Consider the following 19,005-nt stretch of genomic DNA (forward strand, 5'->3'; position numbering starts at 1 on the left):
TACCAAAGACTGTCCTGATATGGACTAGATAACACTGGGCAATACATTATTAGTTTGTGATGTGTCCAAGCAATGACAGCCAGTGGATATGCAATGGTATTACCCAGGAATGTCAGCTACAGGGTATTTGTGTTTAATCTGGGCTTGCATCAGAGGGTCTCTGATCTAGTTAAAAAGACCTTCTCTTCTTCTGGAGGGCACCACAGCAGTCACGTTGTCAAGAGCTGAGACAGCCAGGGATTGAATCTCAGCTTTACTAATTGATTCATTCAGTAAGTGTTTACTGAGCACCTGCCACATTTTAGATATTGTTCTTTGTGCTGGGGATTTACCAGTGAATAAAAAAGACAAAAATCTAAATCCTCATGGAACTTCCTTTCTAGCAGAAGGCTAACCACAGGCGTTAACAATGAGGAAATTATTATATTTGGAAGCGATGGATCTCTGGGGGGAAAAAAAGCCCAGGTAAGGGGGAGAAAATGAGGTTGCAGTTTTCAGTAGAGTGGACAGGGTAGGCCCCTAAGAAGATAACATTTGGACAAAGACTTGAGGAGGTGACAATGCAAGCTGTGAGATACGCAGTGGAAAAGCCTTCCAGGTGCAGAGAACAATTCCGTCAGAGGCAGGTAATACAACCAGGTAAGAGATGATGGTGTCTCAGACCAAGGTGATGACTGCAGAAGTAGTGGGAAGTGCTCATACTCTAGAAAAATCTTGGAAGTAGAGCCACCCATATCTCTGAAACACTGAATATGGAAGATGAGAGAAAAAGCAGAGTTGAGGCGGGGCACGGTGGCTCATGCCTGTAATCCCAGCACTTTGGAAGGCCGAAGTGGGCAGATCATTTGAGGTCAGGGGTTTGAGACCCGTCTGACTAACATGGTGAAACCCCATCTCTACTAAAACGCAAAAATTAGCTGGGCATCATGGTAGGCGCCTGTAATCCCAGCTACTTGGGAGGCTGAGTCAGTAGAATCACTTGAACCCAGGAGGCAGAGCTTGCAGTGAGCCGAGATCTCTCCACTGCACTCCAGCCTGGGTGACAGAGTGAGATTCCCTTTCAAAAAAATAAAATAATAAATAAATAAATAATAATAAAAATAAAAAAGTAAAAAGCAGAGTTGAGTATGATTCCAAGGATTTGGGACCAAATTCCTGAAGAATGACACTTCCTTTAACTGAAATGGAGATGGCTATGGTTAGAGAAATCTGAGGGAGCCAAATCAGAAATTTAGATTTTTACCTATTATATTTGAGATATAATATAAGCAGAGATCTTGATAAGGTGGCTCGCTATATTATTCTGGAGTTTAGGGGAAGTCTGACTTAGAAATAAAACTTGAGGAGAAATCAGCATGTAGATGGTATTTAAAACCGTGAGGAGAGGCAACATAAGAAAAGGAAGATTCTGGAACAGAGGTTCTTGGCCACATTGGCCAAGGGTTCTCACTAGTCCCTTAATGAAGAGGATCTGAATTTTCACAGGAGAACGTAAGTATGGCATGTGTCTTAATCCATTAAGTGTTGCTATAAAGACATACCAGAAACTGGATAACTTATAAAGAAAAAAGACTTACTTGGCTTAGAAATTCTGATGTCTGGAAAAGTTCAAGATTGGGCATGTGCATTTGGTGAGAGCCACAGGCTGCTTCCACTCCTGGCAGAAAGTGAAGGGGAGCTGGTGTGTGCAGAGGTCACAAGGCGAGAAAGGAAGCAACAGAGAAAAGGGGAGGTGCCTTTTTCACAACCACTGTCGTGGGAACTATTAGGCTGGCGCAAAAGTAGTTGCGATTTTTGCCGTTAAAAGTAATGGCATAAACCACAATTACTTTTGTGCCAACCTAATAATCAAGACAGTGAACTCACTTACCCCCAAGGTAGGGAATTACTGTAATAACAAAGGATCCACCCTTGTTGACTCAAGAACCTTTCACGAGGCCTCACCTCCCGACACAACCACATTGCAGATTACATTTCAACAATAAACCCAGGGAAGAGGGGTACCCATCCAAGCTATAGCAGCCTGTTAGAGTCAGTTGTATTATTTGTGCTTGTGACTGTAAGTGGAATGTATACAGATGACTTAATCACCTGAGTTTGGGATATTTCCTTGGCCATGTATAGCTTACTTCCTTAAATCTCAGTTTTCCTATCTATACAACGGGGTTAATTATAACTCATAAAGTTATTGCAAGGATTAAATAAGAATGTGTAAAAAGAGTGTTTAGTACAGTTCCTGGAAAAAAATACATGTTCAACAAATGTTAGCTCAATAAAATAGATTTTAGTAAATTTGAGTCAAGATTTTGCTGTTCAGTGTGGGAGACACCAAGAACAGAGTTGTCTTTGTAGATTCTGTCTTAGCAAGGTTTATTCTGTTTCAATTTCTATAGGCCGTAACAAAAATAGATGGAACAGATATAGGACAAAACCACAAACTATTTAAAGAAAACCCTGCCCAAAGTAATGGATGTATTCATGCCAAATATATTCAGGTACTAAAAGGTCTATGAAAATTTTGAACAAGAAATGATGGGGATGATGATGATGATGGAAATGATGAAGATTTCGATAACAACTAAATTTACAGAGCATTTACAATGTGTCAGACACTGTTTGAAGCATCACACATTCACTAATTTAAGCCTCACAACAACTCTATGAGGTAGGTGTCCTCATGTTACAGTAGAAGACAATGAGACACAGAGAGGTTATGTGACTTGTCCAAGGTCCCCCAACTAGTAAGTGGCAGAGGTGGGGTGGAAGGAAGGCAATGTGACTCCAGTGTCTGGGGAAGGACAAGGATGAATCTTGGCATTTGAAATCATTCTTTTTTTTTTTTTTTTGGACGGAGTCTCACTCTGTTGCCCAGGCTGGAGTGAAGTGACACAATCTCAGCTCACTGCAAGCTCTACCTCCTGGGTTCACACCATTCTCCTGCCTCAGTCTCCCGGGGAGCTGGGACTACAGGCACCTGCCACCATGCCCGGCTAATTTTTTTTTGTAGTTTTAGTAGAGACGGGGTTTCACCATGTTAGCCAGGATGGTCTCGATCTCCTGACCTCATGATCCGTCGGCCTTGGCCTCCCAAAGTGCTGGGATTACAGGTGTGAGCCACCTTGCCCGGACTTGAAATCATTCCTGAAGGAAGCAGAGGGGAAGAGGATACTTCTGTTAGTACTGAGCATTTGTTCAAAACTGGAAAGGACATAAAAATATGCCTAGGGAATGTGAAGATTCTCATTTGCCTTGGAGAGGCGTTTGTAAAGGGATAATCATGGGTTATCCCAGATTGCAGAGGGCTTTTGGTTCAACATCAACACATTTGGCCTTAATTTTATGGCTAATGGGCGGCACAGACTTGTGTTGCTGTAGGATTAATTTGAAAGGGATTATCTGGGGCAGGCACGGTGTCTCACACCTGCCTGCAATCTCAGCACTTTGGGAGGCCGAGGCGGGTGGATCACCTGAGGTCAGGAGTTTGAGACCAGCCTTGCCAACGTGGTGAAACTCCATCTCTACAAAAATACAAAAATTAGCTGGGCATGTTGGTGAGCGCCTGCAATCTCACTTACTTGGGAGGCTGAGGCAGGAGAATCACGTAAACCCGGGAGGCAGAGGTTGCAGTGAGCCGAGACCGCACCATTGCACTCCAGCCTGGGCAGCAAGTGTGAAACTCCGTCTGAAAAGAAAAAAAAGAAAAAAAAAAAAAGAAAGAAAGAGAGAGAGAGAGAGAAGAAAGAAAGAAAGAGAAAGAAGGAAAGAAAAGGGATTATCTGAATAGCTTGAAAGAGAGTACAAGAAGAGGTAGACAGATTAACTATGGGGCTATTTCTGTCAACTGGAAATCCTAGCCTAACTTTGAGGCTGGGCTGCAGTAACAGATTGAGTAGATAGTGCAAAAACACAGAGGTCCCATTTGCATTGTGATCCATGCATGGCTCTACGTAGGCACTTGCCTGGGGGGGCAGAATGAGACGGTGGGAAAAGCATGGGACTGGGGTAACGCAGACCGGGGTGCAAGATTGTTCCTCCACATCTGATGGGCCAGGAAGCCCTGGGAAAGTTCCTTAAACTTTCCGAGCCTCAGTTTCCTTACAGGATTATTGTGAGGAATTTTTTTTTTGCGGCGATTGAATGACGTTATGAAAAATTCATTAAATTTTATTTTATTTTTTTTTTTGAGGTGGAGTCTCGCTCTGTCACCCAGGCTGGAGTGCAGTGGCTCACTGCAAGCTCCGCCTCCCGGATTTACGCCATTCTCCTGCCTCAGCCTCCCGAGTAGCTGGGACTACAGGCGCCCGCCACCTCGCCCGGCTAGTTTTTTTTTTTATTTTTTCTTTAGTAGAGATGGGGTTTCACTGTGTTAGCCAGGATGGTCTCGATCTCCTGACCTCGTGATCCGCCCGTCTCGGCCTCCCAAAGTGCTGGGATTACAGGCTTGAGCCACCGCGCCCGGCCTTAAATTTTAATGCATAATTTAATTAAACTCACTAAATACCTATCCCCTTTCCCTTTTAATCCTTTCTCTGCTCCACACTTCAAAAGTGTTGGCTCTAAGAAGGAAGGGACATATCCCTAGAAAAACATGACATCAAGCAGGATAAGCCATTGGATTGGGTGGATTGTTGGGTGTGGGTGACAACGTTGAGTCTTGGAAACAATAGTACTGTTTACAGATAAAGGAAAGGTGGGAGGAGGAGCTGGCCCTCTAAGGCAGACTTTTTAGTTTTTATTTATTTTGAGACAGAGTCTAGCTCTGTTGCCCAGGCTAAAGTGCAGTGGCATGATCTCAGCTCACTGCAACCTCCACCTCATGCGTTTAAGCGGTTCTTCTGCCTCAGCTTCCCGAGTAGCTGGGATTTCAGGCGCCCACCACTGACTGCACCCATCTAATTTTTTGTATTTTTAGTAGAGACAGGGCTTTACCATGTTGCCTAGGCTGGTCTCGAATTCTTGATCTCAAGTGATCCACCCACCTCGGCCTCCCAAAGTGTTGGGATTACAGGCGTGAGCCATGGCTCCTGGCCTAAAGCAGACTTTTTTTTTTTTAAGGGGCTCAGATGTAAAATACTTAGAGAACCCTCTAAAAATTTCTTTTATATTCACAGAATATGCATGAGAAGCCTTTTCTCAGAAGCCCTGACCTAGGTGAAGATTTACATCCACATTTAGATATTTGTAATTTAAGATACAGAATTAAACTCCATGCATTTGATAATTATGTCTCAAGGACTCCTGAAGCTTTTGCCTTCTAGTTTTTGACTTCAGCCCAGCCTTCCCTGCTGGCTAACAGAGGCTGCTCTACATAGAGTTTAGCACTAATTACCTTGCCTCAATATTTTCTAATCGATCCACTGTTTTTCAGGCTATCTTTAGCTTTTGATAATTCCCTTCATTTTTTTTTTTTTAAGAAAAAAGCCATGTATTATTTCTTGTATTTTCTCCAAAACTTCTGTTGATTAGGACTGTATGACCATGGAGGTAAGTATTTATTTTCACCTTCATAGTGATTTTACTTAACTGAAGTCATAGAGACTAACATCATGACATTCTCTTAATTTAACCTTGCATTTTTTTTTTCTCTTTTGAGACATAGTCTTGCTCTGTCATTCAGGCGCTGGAGTGCAGTGGTGTGATCTTGGCTCACTGCAACCTCTGCCTCCCAAGTTCAAGTGATTTTCCTGCCTCAGCCTCCCGAGTAGCTGGGATTACAGGAGCGTGCCACCACGCCCGGCTAATTTTTGTGTTTTTAGTAGAGACGGGGTTTCACCATGTTGGCCAGGCTGGTCTCAAACTCCTGATTTCAAGTCATTTGCCCACCTTGGCTTCTGAAAGTGCTGGGATTACAGGGGTGAACCACTGATCCAGGCCTAACCTTGCATTTTTAAAGAGTTCTATTGTAGCTGATGTGTGAGGCTACACATTAGGGGATACATAGCTTCTTATTTTCTGTACAGGATCTGGAAGGAAAACCTGAAATACCCGTGACACTCCCTTTCCTGCTAGCTGTGTGGTGTTATGATATGGACTGGCAGGACTTAGCTTTCCCAGCAACACGGAAGGATCCTCAGCAACTTCAAGTTCAAACTGTCCTCATGTTCACCTGATTTTGGGAAGTACTACACCAACAAGTTTTTGCAAAAAGAATGGAACTTTAAATGTTTTTCTTGGCATTCTCTTTCTCTTTATACTTGAGCAATAAATGTGTGCAGAAGTCATTCCAGCCAACAAGATTGTCACCAGCTGTATCAACCTAAAAGTAGAGGAAGAATGAAGAATCCCTGAAAATCACATGTGCTGGGCTGGTGAGCGATCGCCTTTAAAACGTTGAGATTCATACGCCCTGCAGAGGGCAATATTTCCCCTTGCCTAAAATGTTTTCACTATTCAAAATGCATCAGTAAGTCCAAGGAGCCACATCCCAAGAGGGCAGAAATTAAGAAGGCCTTCTGGGTTCAGTATTGACTGTAAATGCCCACTGGAAAGGAGTAAGCATTGATGATACCCTTGATTATTGCTACAATCTGTTCCTTTAGATTCCTGGGGCTGGAGTTGAGGATTTCACTTTAAGAAAGATTGAGACAGAGTGAAAGCAAGAGAGAAGCTTGTAAGAGGAAGTGGGAGGATGTTAACGGTGAGAGTTGGGAATTTGCTCATGAGGCCGAGTGGCTACCACGATCTCCAGTATAGGCTGAATGTGTGTCGCTCCGTTCCCCTTCTACACTCTGTAAGAGGCCTGCCCTGTTCACAAGGCCAGTAAGGGGTTAGATTTTAAGGCTTGTTGAAAATAAACTTTGGTAATCCCAGTGCTTAGAGCCCAGTGACATAGAAAGTAGAGCCTTCTTCAACTTTTGGAGAGCAGACTTCTAGGGGGATGAGGTAGGAAATTTACCTGGGGGAATCCTGCCCAGGGCGTCACCTCAGCTTTCTGATCTTTGGTTTTTTGTTTTTCGTTTTTTTTCAGGATCCCAAAGAGTGGCACAAATGGTGTGTTCAAGCTTCAGACTGAACTCCTCTGAGACTTTTCTCTTCTCCATAATCATAGCCAGATGAAGAGAAGGACGTGGCCCCACAAATTCAATGAGTGCGTCTACCTTTAGAATACTCGTGATTACACAAGTCCCCAGAGGCAGGTGGGGCAGAGACTTCTTTGTAAAAGTCAAAAAGGATCTTAGAAATGTACAAAAGTACAAGACTTACTGAGGCACAGAAAGCAATGACTCTTATTTTCAAAGGGAGCCCAAGAAAAGTTCTTCAAATTTTTCATCTTGGCCCTTCTACTTTTCAAATGCCTTATTTTGTCATGCTTTGTGTTTGTAGCAATTTGTGAGCAGAGAGCATCTCATCCTTTGTTCAGCGTGGACAGAAAAGACCATGAACACCTCCTTGGTTGCATGTAAATTTTTCCATAGCAGAGTGAAAAAAGATTGGAAAACTTTGTTCCAGCATCCTTGCATGGAAGTAAAGACTTCCCGTGAAACCAAAAGTATAGCTTCTCTCTGACATCTCTTGAAATAAACACTTCTCAGTCAGATCTTAACCCCCATAGATGGCACTTCAGGTTGGGCCAAAAATGGTAGAAAGCATATGGGATCTCTGCTTCCAATAGCATTTGACAATCATTCTGCTATAAAAACACATGCACAGTATGTTTATTGCAGCACTATTTACAAGAGCAAAGACTTGGAACCAACCCAAATGCCCATCAATGATAGACTGGATAAAGAGAATGTGGCACATGTACACTATGGACTATTATGCAGCCATAAAAAAGAATGAGTTCATGTCCTTTGCAGGGACATGGTTGAAGCTGCAAGCCATCATCCTCAACAAACTAACACAGGAACAGAAAACCAAATACCACATGTCCTCACTCATAAGTGGGAGTTGAACAATGAGAACACATGGACACAGGGAGGGGAACATCACACACACGGACCTGGTGGGGGGTGGGGGGCAAGGGGAGGAGGGAGAGCATTAGGACAAATACCTAATGCATGCGGGGCTTAAAACCTAGATGACTGGTTGACAGATGTAACAAACCACCATGGCACATGTATACCTATGTAACAAACCTGCACATTCTGCACATGTATCCCAGAACTTAAAATAAAAAAACAAAACAACAAAACAAAAAAACTTCTCAGGGGTTAATGATGACTTTTAGTGCATTTGTAAGTATTTAAGAAAGAAGACCAATAAGAGTAGGTTTTCAGAACATGGTGCTTAATCTTCTTTTGCTTGAAGTAGAAAAATAAAGGAGAAACAAATCCTTGCAGAGGAGTTCTCTGTGGGAGATGAAGGTCAAGCAAAAGGGAAAATGTAGCCAGTTTATGATTAACTTTACTCTTGAGAGGTGAAGCAAATTGAATTTCTCCAGGGTGATTAGATTAACCCTTAACAAGTTTCAGCCAGAGAAAACCATCTGTGAATTCCTAGAAGATTATTATGGCACTCTGTGGGCGGCAAGCCACCCAGGTGCCAAGGCAAGAGACCAAGGGCACAAGCTGTTCCACTATAATAAAGAAAATACACAGAATAAGAATAGTTATGCTAGAAATAGATTATAGATATGAATATATATGAATATCATTAATCATTAGTTTGTAGCATTACTCTTTATTCCAATATTATAATAATCATTACTCTATAATTATAACCTAGGAAAAACCAGGCCATACAGAGATAGAAGCTGAAGGGACATGGTGAGAAGTGACCAGAAGACAAGTGTGAGCTCTCTGTTACACCTGGACAGGGCCACTAGAGGGCTCCCTGGTCTAGCGGTAACGCCAGCGCCTGGGAAGGCACCCATTACCTAGCGGACCTTGGTCTAGCGGTAGAGTCAGTGCCTAGGGAAGGCACCTGTTACTTAGCAGACAGGGAAAAGGAGTCTCCCTTTCCCCAGTGGAGTTAGAGAAGACTCTGCTCCACCACCTCTTGTGGAAGGCCTGACATCAGTCAGCCCTGCCCACAGCCATCTGGAGGCCTAAATGTCTCCCTGTGATGCTGTGCTTTAGCGGTCATGCTCCTGTTTCACCTTCATGTTCCACACTGTACACCTGGCTCTGCCTTCTAGACAGCAGTAGTAGAATTAGTGAAAGTACTAAATGTCTTTGAAATGTGTAGAAGAAATAATGGCATAAGCTGTTCTCTCTCTGCCTTGGCTGTTAAACAGGGAAGGGCCCCCTGTCTGGTGGACACATGACTCATGTGACCTTATCAATCACTGGAGATGACTCATAGTCCTTACCCTGCCCCTTTTGCCTTGTATCCAATAAATAATAGCACAGCCAGACATTCGGAGCCACTACTGGTCTCTGTGTCTTGGTGGCAGCGGTTCCCCTGGGCCCAGCTGTCTTTTCTTCTATCTCTTTGTCTTGTGTCTTTATTTCTATGATTTCTCATCTACACACACGAGGAGAAAAACCCACAGACCCTGTAGGGTTGGACCTATATCTGGCGCTCCAAAGTGGGTTTCTCCCTCACTATGTGAAGTTGCGGCTTGAGCGTGGGATTCAGTGGAGGATTTCGATGACAGATTCCTGAGGATTGCGGTCAGTAAGCTTGGTGGTAAGCTTGGGCACTCAGAGTATCCCGGGGACACCATGGGACAAGCCAGTGCTAAGTACTCGGCTTATTTAAACTTTATAAAAACCCTCCTGTACTATCGCAACCCTGTCCCTGTTCAGCCCTGCCATAAGGCTTTCAACCTCGCCTGTTTGGCTGGGTTTGGCTGGTAATGAGGCCCTCAACCCTATTCCCCCTCCCAGCCTAGTTTTCCATTTCTCATGCCTGTTTCTCTTTTGGAAAATTGGGCTCCCTTGAAGCCTGGTTCTCTTTCGACAAATCAGGCTCCCTTGAAGCCTCAGCCTCCCTTGAAGCCCGGTTCTCTCTCAGTAAATCAGGCTCCCTTGAAGCCTGGGTCTCTCTGGGAAAATCAGACTCCCTTGAAGCCTGGGTCTCTTTTGACAAATCGGGCTCCCTTGAAGCCTGGTCCTCAGTTACCGCGGCAGCCTGGATTTCAGGCCCACGAAAGACCTGCTCAGCAGGTAATCTCGTCTCATCCTGGTTTACAGGTTCTCAACTCTTCCTCCATTCAAAATTCCAAACTTTTTTCTGCTTCTGGTCCGGTCGCTACTGTGGTTGCCACCACTACCCTTGCCGCTCACAAGCAATAAGTTACATACATTCCTCAAAATGATACTCCTCTTATGAGGGCTATAGCACAGGCAAGAGAATACGGGGATCCCGAAACCTGGTAATTTCCTGTAATTTTACAACCTCCAATACCTGGCGTCCCTGTGGCACAAAATCAGTCACAGCCTGCTGATCTCGCGGCACCTTCACGCTCCGTGTTAATATGTTATTTTTCTGCAGTACAACAAGCAGTTGTAACAGCCAGTTTGATTATTGCCCCAGAAAAAATCCAAACTTCTTCTCCTTGTCACTATTTAGGAGTGCAGCTAGAAGACAAGGTTATTAAGCCCCCCAAAATCATTGTTCCCCTCACCTGATTACAAGTCCAACAGGCTTTTGCAACCTGCATTGCTTGGCAAGTACATTTGGCTGGTTTTCCAGGTATAATTGACAATCGTTCTAATGTAAAACTATTCTCATTCCTTAAACTCACTTCTTGGATCTTACCTAACGTTACTAGAAACACCGCATTAGCTGAAGCTGTCACTATTTTTACTGATGCTTCCTGTAATGGCAAAGCAGCATATACGGGGCCAAGAGAACGTGTCCTTAACACAGGAGCTACTTCAGCACAACCAGCTGAGCTGATCGCTGTCATGGCTGTTCTTGAAGATTTTCCTGAACCAGTTAACATTGTTTCTGATTCGGCATATGTAGTACATGATGCTCACAATATTGAAACTGACTTAATCCAATTTCTGCTTGAAGATAACCTACTTTTTCTTTTTCAAAGGTTGCAGTCAGAACAAGGTCTTCTCCTTTCTACATTACTCACATTCAGGCTCACAGGCCCCTCTCCGGACCCCTCTCAGCAGCAAATGCCAGAGCAGATACATTAGTTGCTCCTGTTTTCACAGACAGCAGAAAATTTTCACGCTTTAACTCATGTCAATGCTGCAGGACTCCGAAAGAAGTTTCCCTTCACATGGAAACAAGCTGAGACCGTTGTATGTCACTGTCCTACTTGCCAAGTGTTAATTTTACAGCCACTTTCCTCAGGAGTTAATCCTAGAGGACTTTCACAGAATGCCCTTCGGCAAATGGACCTGACTCATTATCCAGCTTTCAGCAAACTCTCCTTTATACATGGAACTATTGACACTTTTACTCATTTTATCTGGGCCACATGTCAAACAAGGGAAAATACGGCTCATGTTAAATGGCACATACTTTCATGTTTCTCGGTTATGGGCTGTCCTGAGAAACTAAAAGCTGACAACGGTCCTGGCTACACTAGTGCCACTTTTAAAAAGTTCACTCAGACATGGGCAATTACTCACACAACTGGCATCCCCTGTAACTCTCAAGGACAGGCATTGGTAGAACGAGCTAATAAAACACTCAAAGATCAACTTCGAAAACAGGACACTAAAGCGAAGAGAGATGCTGCTACTCCTCACGCTCAGTTAAATCTGGCTCTTTTTACACTAAATTCCGTAAATCTAGTAAGAAATCGACCTTTTACAGCAGCAGAACAACATTTCACTGGAAATAAGTTTGATCCACAAAAAGGAAAGCGGGTATGGTGGAAGGATGCAAAAACTGACAAATGGGAATTAGGCACTGTGGTAACATGAGGTAGGGGTTTCGCTTGTGTTCCCCCAGGAGAAGGACAACAATCCATGTGGGCTCCCTCCCAGCAACTGAAATGGCATTATAACTCCAAGGATGAAGAGCTATCAGAAATACAAGGACTGCCAGACTGCTCCAAGGAACCTACAAAGGGACTTTTGTTTTTTTTTTTTTTAAGTAAATTCAATTGTATGGAATGATTGTAATGCTCCAAAGGCCATAGTGTTCCAAAGGCCATAGTGTTCCAAAGTCCAGCTATGGGTGTTGTTATTGACTGGGCTACAAGAGGGTATTATTGGCAGAATTGCTGTGGCCAAAATACAAAATCCTCGGAGTTTAATTATTTGTTAGATTATGTAGAGGACGGATGGCAGTCTTACAGGTTGAGGGAATGGGTGTCTCCTTACCCATTTAAATGGATGGACGCAGGTATCGTTCCTCCTAGACCAAAAATGATTCATCCAATTGTTACCCCAGAACATCCTGAGTTATGGAAATTATCTGCAGTCATGACAGGAATAAGGATATAGAAAGCTACCTATCAACTCTCTCCTACTAATACCAAGACACCTATATTCAAGATCACCTTGATGTCAGGACAGGTGATACCTAACAGGAGCTGTGTCAAACCCGCCTATATGCTGTTAGTTGGAAATATTAGTATCACTCCCAGTACACAAACTACAGAATGTGATCATTGTAAGCGGTCCACGTGTATCAATGCTACTTTTAATCCCAGGACAAATATTCTCTTGGTGAGGGCTAGGGAGGGGGTATGGATACCTGTTTCTTTACATCGTCCATGGGAGTCTTCCCCCTCTATACACATAGTTAATGAAGTTCTTAAAGGTCTCCTCAAAAGAACTAAGAGATTCATTTTTACTCTTATTGCAGTCATTGCAGGTCTAATTGTAGTTACTGCAACAGCGGCAACCGCTGGAGTTGGCCAACGATCCACAGTTCTGTTCAAACTGCTCAATATATTGAAGCATGGCAGAAAAACTCCTCCAGACCCTGGAATTCTCAGACTCAAGTTGATTAAAAATTAGCTAATCAAATTAATGATCTCCACCAAAGTGTAGTCTGGCTGGGTGATAGAGTTCTGAATTTGGAACACCGTATGCAATGACAGTGTAATTACTGCATAACACCTTATGCTTCTAATAAAGATCAATGTAGCTGGGAAAAGGTCTGAGGACATTTAAAAGCCTGGGATGATAATTTAAACTTAGATATTTCAAAACTTAAAGAACAAATTTTTGAGGCCTCACAGGCTCATTTAACTACTGTTCCTGGCTCAGACATTTATGAAAGAATAACTAAAGGATTATCTGATCTTAATCCCTTTAAATGGATCAAACCCCTTGGAGGATCATTGTTGTCATTGGCATTATTAATATTGGTATGTTTATGTTGTCTACTTTTAGTCTGCAGATGTCTCCAAGGAGTCTGAGGACAAGTCCGAAGTCCACAACAAGAAATGACGGCGAGAGCGATCCTAGTCAATGAAAAGGGGGGAGATGTGGGTGGCAAGCCACCCAGGTGCCAAGGCAAGAGACCGAGGGCACAGCTGTTCCAGTATAATAAAGAAAATATGTAGAATAATAATCGTTATGCTAGAAATAGATTATAGATATGATTATATATGAATATCATTAATCATTAGTTTGTAGCATTACTCTTTATTCCAATATTATAATAATCTTTGCCCTACAATTATAATCTAGGAAACACCAGGCCATACAGAGATAGAAGCTGAAGGGACATGGTGAGAAGTGACCAGAAGAAAAGAGTGTGAGCTCTCTGTTATGCTCAGACAGGGCCACTAGAAGGCTACCTGGTCTAGCAGTAACGCCAGTGCCTGGGAAGGTGCCTGTTACTTAGCAGACCTTGGTCTAGCCGTAGCATCAGTGCCTAGGGAAGGCACCCATTACTTAGCAGACCAGGAAACAGAGTCATCCTTTCTCTGGGGGAGTTAGAGAAGACTCTGCTCCACCACCTCTTGTGGAAGGCCTGACATCAGTCAGACCTGTCCACAGCCATCTGGAAGCCTAAACGTCTCCCTGTGATGCTGTGCTTTAGTGGTCACACTCCTGTTTCACTTTCATGTTCCACCCTGTACACCTGGCTCTGCCTTCTAGACAGCAGTAGCAGAATTAGTGAAAGTACTAAATGTCTTTGAAATGCGTAGAAGAAATAATGGCGTAAGCTGTCCTCTCTCTCTGCCTTGGCTGCCAAACAAAGAAGGGTCCCCTGTCTGGTGGACACGTGACTCACGTGACCTTATCAATCATTGGAGATGACTCACAGTCCTTCCCCTGCCCCTTTTGCCTTGTATCCAATAAATAACAGTGCAGCCAGGCATTCAGGGCCACTACCGGTCTCTGCATCTTGGCGGTTGTGGTCCCCTGGGCCCAGCTGTCTTTTCTTCTATCTGTCTTGTGTCTATTTCTACGATCTCTCATCTCTGCACACGAGGAGAAAAACCCACAAACCCTGTAGGGCTGGTCCCTATAGCACTCAATTTTCCTCTTTCCCTAAAACCAGAAAACACAATGTCCTATGACAGTAACCCAGAAATAAAAAGAAGTTACATCTAGTATAGACAACATACAAAGAAGTTCCTTGCAAGTTTAAAGCTCTAGGAAAGGCAACAAAAAAGAAAACATGATTGATTTCTTTTTGACGCTTCATGAGCATTACAACTTCTTAAGGCAGAAGAGTTTTTCTAAGACACTGCTCTCCGTGTTTTCTGATTTTACAGAGAAGAAATAGAAATCCAACCCTTTCTGGAAGAATAATCCTATGAGATTTAGGTGAAGACAAGATTCGTGTTAGAATCCAGCTCTTCAAATAGGGCTTGGTTGATTCATTCCTAAATGATTTATGAAGAAGCTGATTTTTCATTGCTGTTGTCATAACTACAGGCTGTGTGTGTTGTTTCCTGGAACTCAATTTTTATGGGCAAAGGCTTAGGAAAATGGTCTATAAAAGTCCTCAGCAGTTCAAGGACCTATTGGTTCAGTCTCCTCTCAGTTCTCCTGCCATAGAGCGTTGGTTTTGGTGTCATAGAGCAACTGCCCATTGGTCTCAGTGTTGAGGCCTGTTTCTCCTGCTTCTGGGAAGTCATTATCAATAACAATGAAAACCTTATGTGTCTGCTTGTTGTATGAAAAGAATTTCCTGTGATGTGTTCAGCTCTTTGAGATCTCATTAGATGTTTCTCTATGTAAGTATTCCTTGGCCAATAAAGTTTGAACATTTTGAAGTTAAGCAAATTTAATCTGTTATTCCTTTACTTCCAAATTTCTCAGATTTTTTATAAGCTCATGTGCATTGTGAATCTCCCAGAAGACATATACAACACAAAGCATTTCTCCAAATTTTGGTTACAGATGCCCTTTTTGTCAAATATCTTGATGGACTAGTGTCCTAAAGAACATACTTTGGGAAGTGCTCTGTTACTTCAACCTGTGCGTTAAAACCAGCTTCTCCCGGCAGACATCTAGTCCCCAAAAAGCCTACAAATTAAGGTTTTAATGAAAAAAATTTGTCAAGTAATAGATAGAGTCCAAGGATTCACCTCATCACAAATCAGGTATATATTTAAGCCTTTGTGTCTTCAGATCATGTTCCTTTAAAAAGGATCTGTATTGATGTGTTTCATAGAGAATAGCTAATTTGCAATGACATTTCCCTGTTTTTTTGAAATGGTTAATAGGTTTTGAAAATATTTTTCTCAAAAAAATCTTAGGTGTATTTGGAGGTGTGTGTTTAATGTCAGCTATCTATGTCTAGAATAGACCATCAGCATAGTGATGTTTCAGCCAACTGGAAGGCAAACTTTTGGGTACTAGTTGTAAGTGTGTGTTATAAACCCAAGCTCTTTCAGATTAAAAAAATGCTGGTGAATTTTGTTCTGGTGAAATATGCCAGCTCCAGGAAGAATACAGGATGTGTAAGCATCCCTGCCTCCTCTGCTCTTGTTAAGAGAGGCACTGTTTAGAGAAGGAGGTTTCAGGGCCTGCCAGGGCCCCAGAGCTGAGTTGAAGCTGCTGTTGAGACACATTTAGGGGCTGGAGCCATTGCTCTGATACTACAGGGCTCAGAGTCTGGCATTCTCTGCCTCCTGAGGTTTTGATCTTCCATGAAGTTTCACTACTTAGGTGGATATGGGGCTGTTTCCTTCCTGGGTAAACCTGTGTTCTTTCTCCTCTATTTCTGAGAAGGCCTGGAATGGATGATTTAATCTAGGTTCTTTTGAAACTTTTTAAATTATGGGACTCTTTAACCTGGATTAGTCTTTCCTTGCCTCTTCTCTCCCACAGATATTGGCTTAGGCTAAGATGTGGGTTCTAGGGAAAACACATCAAGGAGATCATTCCATTTTCTGTTTTTTGTGACAAAAGCAGAGGCATGAGAGGCATCCCGGTGGCTCATTCATAGAAAGAGTTCCGCACAGGGGTCTGGGCCCAAAACTCAGATGAGTTTTATAGATGAAGGGGTTTCTCTAGAGTGGCTCCTTTGCACGAATCCTGTATCAATCTTCAGTCATAATAAGTAGACAGGGATTCCAGATCCTGGATCTTGGTTCTCTCTCTTTCTTAATCTCCCTTTATTAGGGTTACAAAAGGAGTTGTGAGTGTTTCAGGCAACTGAACAACAACTGATTTACACATCTGTGAAGGTTGGCAGCTAACAGCATTTGAGAAAGGTCCCAATTTGATTTCCCACTCCAGAGGCTGAACCTACATCAGAGCACCTGAATAATTGCTCTTTAGTAGAAACATGTGCTTCTAAATACATAAGCAATGAGCTTTTGAAGCTGTCCCATGGTTTAATTGAATTTAGTTCAAGATGATACCTCCGGAGAGGCCCAGCAGGCAGATATTTCCTGCCCCACTTCCCTGGTGGGGCAGAATCACTGCTGGGAAGGCATAAAGGAAATCTGTCACTTTGGTTTCCAAATTTGGCCAGAAGATGGCACAATCTGAAAACCTTTTTCTGCATCTCAATGGAAACAAGGGTTTTCTGTTTTTCACATTCAGGTCAAAGATCCCAAGTAGAACTGGAAGAAGACCAAATATTGTAAAAGACTATAATTCATATCCTGAAGATTCTTGCAGTCCTTGGGGGCATTTCTTTGGGAGGGCTTGGGAAAAAAATAAACAAGCAAAAGAAATCTCGTATGTACACTCTGAGAATTTTAGAGACAATTGGCCATGTTCTTTTAGAGAAAGGTACAAAAACAAAGCACTTTTATGTTGTTGTAAATAACAAGTTGGGGTAGGGATTGGGAGAAGGACTTTTAATTTCCTTTCTGGAAAGAAACAGCTTTATGATTGCAGCTCCGTGACCTTTCTTGCTGTCCTGAGGGAATAGAAACTTCCTGACTTCTACAATTGGACTATTAGACACTTCTGCTTCTCATGGAATTTAACAATTGGAAATGATTTTTGAGGACATTTGGTCCAAACTTTACCCAGTGCAGAAGTTGGTCTTGTTATCTCCCTGACTGATAAGAGAAACAGCACCTATTTGCAAACCTTGGTGGGGTCAATAGTACATTCACCCATCTTTCACGTCATCCTCAGATCCGCACGGCCAGGTTGTTGCTTTAGTTGTGCTACTGACATCATTGCTAATGATGCTCATTGGGTACTTTGTTTATTAAACCCATTCATTAAAGGAATATTCATGTAATGATTATTTACCTGGGGCTTCATGTGCCAAACAATGAGTGAAACAGATTACATGCCTTACCTATTGAATCCTACAACCAACACCTGAGACAGGTGCTGTCTTTATCCTCCATTTGCAGATGAGGAAGGTGGTGCTTAGAAAGATTAAGTAACAGGCCGGGCGGGTGGCTCACGCCTGTAATCCCAGCACTTTGGGAGGCTGAGGCGGGCGGATCACAAGGTCAGGAGATCGAGACCATCCTGGCTAACACAGTGAAACCCTGTCTCTACTAAAACCACAAAAAAATTAGCTGGGCATGGTGGCGGGTGCCTGTAGTCCCAGCTACTCAGGAGGCTGAGGCAGGAGAATGGTGTGAACCTGGGAGGTGGAGCGTGCAGTGAGCTGAGATCATGCCACTGCACTGTAGCAACAGTGCAGTGACTCCAGTGACCCTGGGCGACAGAGTGAGACTCCATCTTAAAAAAAAAAAAAAAAAAAGAAAGATTAAGTCACAAAGGTTAAGGACAATGATTATTGTCCAAGGCAACACAGCTCAAAAGCGGTGGTGGTAGGTGACAGGGGGCTTGCTTTGAGCCGTGTTTGTCTGACCCAGAGTTCATACCCTGAACCACAGTGTTCTTGAGTCTCCTGAAGTGTGTGTGGATGGCCTGGTAGGGATCCAATTCTCTCACCTGCCACCTGAGCATTTTTATTTGAAGTCATTAGACGCACCTGTCTTCCAGGACACCAGGATCTATCCTGTGCCCTTCAGTTCCTCTGTCTGAGGTCTGTTCCTTCCTCCACATGACATCCCTTCAAATGTTTGAATGCTGTGATCATGTCTTGATGTGAACTCCCTTTTTTTAGGCTAAACAGACACAGCTTTCCAACTGCCCTCCTAAAAAACATGACTTTTTTTTTTTTTTTTTTTTTTTGAGACAGAGTCTTGCTCTGTTGCCCAGGCTAGAGTGCACTGGCACAAACACAGCTTCCTGCAGCCTCGACCTCCTGGGCTCAAGCAGTCCTCCCACCTCAGCCTCCCAAGTAGCTGAGACTATAGATACGTACCACCATGCTCTGATAATTTTTGTAATTAGGAAAGACTGCTGGACCCAACTGCCCAAGTCTCTGCGTATTACCCTATTGTACACATTTGTTGTTTCTTTTTCACAATGAGGAAACCAATGTTTTGGGTAACTTACCAGAGGTTACTAAGCATGGAGGTTCGCCATGTTGCCCAGGCTGGTCTTGATCTCCTGGGCTCAAGCAATCCTTCTGCCTTAGCCTCCCAAAGTGCTGGAATTATAAACTTAAGTCATCATGCCCGACCCAAGACATGACTTTTGACCAACATGTAAGCCCTTAACCCCTTTGGGATACCGTTTTTTTTTTTTTTTTTAGTTTATCGGTCTTGTTGTCCCTGCTGTGACTTTCTGAGACTTGCAGTTACTCGTTGGGCATTTGCCTTCCCCATTAGACTCCTGCTCTGTGAGGGTGGAGGCCAGGTCTTTTCTGTTTATTACAGACCCCCAGAGCCTTGCTTGGTTCCCA

Source organism: Theropithecus gelada, chromosome 16, assembly GCF_003255815.1.
Source record: "Theropithecus gelada isolate Dixy chromosome 16, Tgel_1.0, whole genome shotgun sequence".
NCBI classification, from domain to species: domain Eukaryota; kingdom Metazoa; phylum Chordata; class Mammalia; order Primates; family Cercopithecidae; genus Theropithecus; species Theropithecus gelada.